Source organism: Beta vulgaris, chromosome 6, assembly GCF_026745355.1.
Source record: "Beta vulgaris subsp. vulgaris cultivar EL10 chromosome 6, EL10.2, whole genome shotgun sequence".
NCBI classification, from domain to species: Eukaryota; Viridiplantae; Streptophyta; class Magnoliopsida; order Caryophyllales; family Amaranthaceae; genus Beta; species Beta vulgaris.
The window spans coordinates 17,801,112-17,807,349 of record NC_079207.1 but is presented as its reverse complement, the minus strand read 5'-3'; positions in this window follow the sequence as shown (position 1 = coordinate 17,807,349).

The following is a 6,238-nucleotide window of genomic DNA, read 5'->3' as shown; positions in this document are numbered from 1 at the left end:
TTGCTCTCTATTTTTTGTACTAAAGGAACACACACACTTTGCTATAAAGGATATAGATAGCTATTTATAGTACACAAATTTTGGATTTTTGTGAAATATAGGCGATAAGTGTTGCCGCTTGAAATTAGAAACATATTTTCTTTTGAGTTCTTCTGATAACTCGAGTCTTGGATTTTGCATTTCCTGATAACTTGATTCTTGGATTTATGTTTGAATAGAGTACTTGGCTTCATATGGCTTCATATGGAGGAGTATGCATTACATGCTCGGTGGATGCTTTTGCATGTTTGGATATTTGTTTATTTGTCTTCTTGTAGTAATTGTAATGTTGTCCTCTTGTGCCTTTGGCTGAGTAATTTAGAATTCAACAGATAGTCATGTGGTATACCTGATATTTGATGAGTCATCATAGAAATACCTGCATTGAAAAGATTAGTAAAATATGTCCCTTATTTTTGCCTAAGTGATATTCACTTAGCGGGATCTTTTTATTTCTAATGCCCTAACTTTTGTCACCATCCCTGCGGGCAATTTCCTAATAATTTGAATAAGAGTGTTTTGCCTTCTTAAGATAGAAATTTTCCAGCTCTGAGTTTAGATAGTTATGAATTTAATGGTTCAGAGTGGTTAACACTAGTAATATACTCTTGCAGCCATGTAGGAAAAACAACTGTTGTATTTCCGCAATGGATAAAAGTAACTGGATCTTCGTTTCAGATTAATTCTTCAATTTTGCGGATGATGTAGAAAAACCCATATGCTCTTGCTTGAGTAGGATGTAAGACGGCGGGATCCTTGCAATAAAGATCACATTTTATTATATTAATGAGTATGAAGTATTGGGCTAGTTTGATTTTGTCGTTCACCATTTCTATATTGGCGCAAATGATTTCTTCATATATCCATTCTTTCCTTTGAATGGAACATACTATTGAAAATATATATTGCTGGAATTTTGTGAACGCTTGAAAAAATTATGTGTCTGTCTGGTACTTCGTAAAATTTCCTTATCAAGCCATATTTCCATGTTTGAAAATATAGATCAGTCGTCTGAAGATCTCTAGTGGATAGAAAAAATCCTCCAGTTTGGTAATATGAAAATATTAATATAGACCGTCCACATGTTCTCCAAATGTTGTAGGGGGATATTGTTTCTGATGTTAGGAAATTGATATACCATGTGTTGAAATTTTCTTGCTTTACTTTGTTGATGATGATTTCCTGCATATCGGTTGGAAGCTGATATATTTGAATGATCAGTTCAAATTCGAAGAGTTTGGAAATTGTTTTATGTATTGTAGGTAAAGTATGGGTTTTGGCTGTTTAAGTGAGGTTGTTTGATAAGTCTTTTGTGGTAGGGGAAAGTTTTTTGAGTAGATCTTGAATCCCTTGGGTATGAATTCTTCTTTTTTGTTTGAGATATAGGTTTTTGGTTTTGAAACTAGAAGATGGTTGAGTTTTCTGCATCTGAAATAATTAAATGAGTAAATATGATTGGAAAATAATTTTAATTAGTAAAAAGTAATTTTTTAGGAGAATAAATCTTTTGAAATTGAACAAATATTAATATAGCATTCTTTTTTTTACAAAATGGGGCTGACGCTTTTGAACAACAAGTGGTTGACTCATTATCTGATTTTATTTGAAGTAGATTATCTTCACTATGACCACTAAGGTTATGTTCTCAGGAAGTTCTAGTGAATATAAGGCTAAATTTTTTTGTTGAAGGTCTGGATCATGACCACATAATTCATTGACCTTTTGATTTAAGTCAAATTTGTTAGCCTTATGACCTACTCATCCACACTTATAACAATAAATTGGTTTTTTGGTATATATAATTTTCTTTGGTAGTCTGGTGGGTGCCTTAAAGGTCTTTTTATAATATGGGTCGTTGTTTATAATTTTTCTAGTTGGTCGAAAATTTTCTCTATATCTCTTTTTATTGATGGTAGAGGGAGGTTGAATTTCGGATAAATTAAATGCAGCACAAAAACTTTCTAATTCTCTACGTCTTTCTCTTTTTTCAGACGAATATTTACTTTGAATTGCTAATTCTTGACAAAAAACAATTGCTTCTTTTTTAACAACGGAAAATATTTGTCCATAAGTCATACTATCATACAGAATTTCATCTTGATCTGCACTTTCTCTTAATTTTAGGAATATTCTTTGAGAAAATAGGGCTGAAATACCAGATATAAACCTTTCTTTCCAAAACGATTGATTGCAGTCACCTCGTCTAAAAATATTACTAAGAAATACATCTTTATACCAACGATAATCATCAAGTGTAGGACACCTAATATTAGTAAGAACTACTTGGTTTGTTGACATTTCTTCCTTTGGATTACCAATAACATGCATAGCAATCATATTAATAAGAATCGAGCTTCAATCTAAAGCTTGTTATTCATTTTCTATTTTGGTGTGATTAAATATTTGAACTTTAGTTTCCATATTAATGCTATTGTCCAATCAATTTCTTAATTAACCAGTAAAACCAGTTGTGAGAAAATCTATAATAGCATGTTCTTGACAATTCCTTGACCTATAAATAGTTATGGCCATAGTCATTTTAGATATAACATTTAATATTTTACATTCTGATTTTCCATCAATATATCATTCATAAACTGCAGTTCCATCATATTGTGAGTCTCTGAATTTATGCCATTCTTCATATTGAATATCTGGTGGAGCGAGTAGGTCTAGTATAATAATTTCTACTAGAGATATTTTTCCAATAACTATTTATTTATTTTATTAATTTCATTTTCTTCATCATTAGAATTGATTATTTTATTTGAACTGTATTTATCTAAAATATTAATATTATTAGTTGATTTAAAAGTACTTAGGTGAGATAATTTTTCTTCAATTTTACTAAATTATGGAGTTGCTTTTTCAGGTAATTTAAGAGAGAATTTTGACGATATATAGGAATACTTAAAGTATTAATATGCGGAGCAGCTACGTCAAAGGGAAATTTTGTTTTTATTTTTATTTATAGATAATATTCCTAGTTTTGATGTAATGTTATCAATATTAGGAGATTTTTTGGACTCTAGCTGTGTAGATAACAACTCTATTTGTTTTGAAATGGTAGTGAGAAGTTGATTTCAATAATTATTTTGGTGATATTTTTTTTTGTCACCTAAACTAGCAGAGGAGGAGTTGTCATCTTCCCTACCTTTTCTAAAAGGAGCCATAACAAAAGATCCTTCATTATTATTAACTTGAGTTTCAGTTAAGGGAGGATGAATAGATTTGATTATACTTCCATCTTTTAAAGTCCAACTTTGAGTTAAACTGCTTGTCATGTTTATTTGATTTTTATTGAAAGGGTAAAATACATTATTTTTTATGGTATAAGTTGAGAACTATGTGAAGAAAGGAATATTCATTTCTAATTTTTTCATATCAGAAATCCATTCTAGTCTGACATGATTTCTAGCAATTTGATCAAAACATCTAAAGAACCAATCTTTTTTATCATTATTTTCTTTTGAATAAAAGTCATTATGAATATATTCTAAGTCTATTTGAAATTCCTTTTTAATAACATTAATAGATGAAAAGGTAGGTGGTGTTATGGCTGAAGAAGTAGGTGAATTGGAATTAGTAGAAGATTCTCTTATTGGTTCCGGTATTGGTTTTTAATAGCGGAATTTTGAAGATTTTTCAAAATGTAGATTTTTAGAAGCATATATTCGAGGATTATTAGATGAATTTTCTTCGTATGAAGATCGAGCACTTTCATAAGAGGTTGATGGTCTAGCCTTTTTAAAATTAGTACCTAACTTTATTATTACTTGACCATCATGTTCTTCTATAATTTGATCAATTTTCTATTGAGTAATATTTCTAGGAGGAAGATTATAATGAATTAAAATTTGTTTAAAGATAGTAATTTCGTTTCATTTTAAGTTTTTAGGAGTAACAGTAGCTGCACTTTCAGTTTCAACATTTAACAGTATAGTTTCATCTATAGTAGGCTGAAGTAAACATTTTGGATTTAGTTGAGAAGATAGAAGTGTAAAATATACACGGTAAATTAATGCGAAATTTTTAACATACATGATTGACCCGGACAGGACGAGTTTAGGACCGTCTCGGTTGTATTTCAGATTAATTAGATAGCGAAAGGGGGATTTTCAGGTCGGTATTTAATCTCGTCAAAGGATAATTTATAGCTTTGAAATTAAAATTATTGAAATTTATTTTTGATTTTGAAATTTATTTTTGATTTCGAAAAGATCGTTTATTATTATCAGACTAAGAAGCAAAAAAAATCAGTTTTGAAAATTTGAACAGATTTTGAAAACAATTAAAATGAAACACATATATGAATAATAACTTACTTTAATTGAAGTTGAATGAACTTATACAAGGATTGAGTAGCAACTAATTTTGAGCGTGAGGCTTTTGTATCTGATTTTCAATTTGCTCTCTATTTTTTGTACTGAAGAAAGACACACACTTTGCTATGAGGATACATATAGCTATTTATAGTACATGAAGTTTGGATTTTTGTGAAATATAGGCGACAAGTGTTGCCACTTGAAATGAGAAACATATTTTCTTTTGAGTACTTCAGATAACTTAAGTCCTGGCTCTTTGCTTTTCCTGATAACTTGATTCTTGGATTTATGTTTGAATAGAATCTTGGCTTCATATGAAGGAGTATGGAGGAGTATGCATTCCATGCTCGGTGGATGCTTTTGCATGTTTGGACATTTGATAATTTGTCTTCTTGTAGTAATTGTAATGTTGTCCTTTTGTGATTTGGGGTGATGAATTTAGAATTCATCAGATAGTCAGGTGGTATACCTGATATTTGATGATTCATCATAGAAATATCTGCATTGAAAAGGTTAGTAAAATATATCCCTTATTTTTGCCTAAGTGATATTTACTTAGCGGGATCTTTTAATTTTTAATGCCCTAACTTTTGGCAGAAAAATCCTGCAGGGCTTATTTTATTTTATTATTATTGCTTTTTTTTTAAAACAAAAAGAGAAACCTTTTTGTTATTGTAAATAAGGATCTTGAGCACAAGGTCTTCCAAATGGGTCGTCAGGTGAGGAATGGATTGGTGAACCGGATGAATCGTCTGAATTTTGGATTAAAAGTTGAGTTTGTCTTTTGAGAAGCTTGATTTTCTTTTTGTTTAATTCAATTTTAGATTCTTGAATTTCTGGCTTTCTTATTTCCTTTTCCTTTTCCTTTTGTGGAGTAGGAGGGTTAGAAATTTCTTTGATTGATTTGATAAGTTGATTATCTGCAACCATTTGATCTTGGACAGTCTTTAATGAGCAAAATTTGTCAATGGCAAATTTCTCCCACCACTTGATTTTGAATTCACGTACCAAAGACATGGGGAGTGGTGTTTGGTACCATCGAATAATGTTATAAGACCAGCATATTATCCATGGGACATTGAATTCTCTATGAAATAATTAAGAGTTCTGTGTATGGAGTGTTGATTTGTACATTAGTAGAGAAGAATTCATAGGATTATTTTAATTCCAAGGGCCATATTTGTTGAGAGCTTCGTAGAACCACCATTCATAAAACCATATGGAAAAATTATTTGGACATTGAGGACAAATGGTGAAGAACCATGAATGATTAAATGCTCTGAATAAGAATGCTCGAAACCATGCCATTTGATAGTCGATGTAATTATATTCTTGGGGCTAGAAAGGGATAGAGAATTCTTTCGGAACATAAGCATATACCCATTCAGTCTGTGGGATGATCTTCTTGATTTTGCATTTTGAATAAGCTATGTAATTACCTTTCTCACTATGCTCAATTTCTACAGACTTGGTATCAAGAAGTATGAATTCATAAAACCTCTGAGACTTATAAGATGTTTCAGGCCAGTATTGACAATACATTGGGAAAAGAGAATTAGTAAATTTGATAAGTTTAGGAATTTGAGGAGTGTCTTTGAAACGTGTAAGGAGTAGGTGTTCTTTATGAGGTTTAATGATGTATTTGTGGGTTTCGGAATTTGTAGATTGAGAATTTTGAGTAGTTGATTTTGAGTTTGAAGTTTGAGTGGGATACTTGACTGCTTGGGAATAAGATAAAGGTGGAAAATCGAAAAATGCGTCGAGCTTATCTGATGAAGATTTTTCTCACTTGACGGGCGGAGCTTATGGAATCTCATCACATAATCTTCCGATTTTTGAATACCTTTGCCTTTATTAGGATCTTGATTCATTTT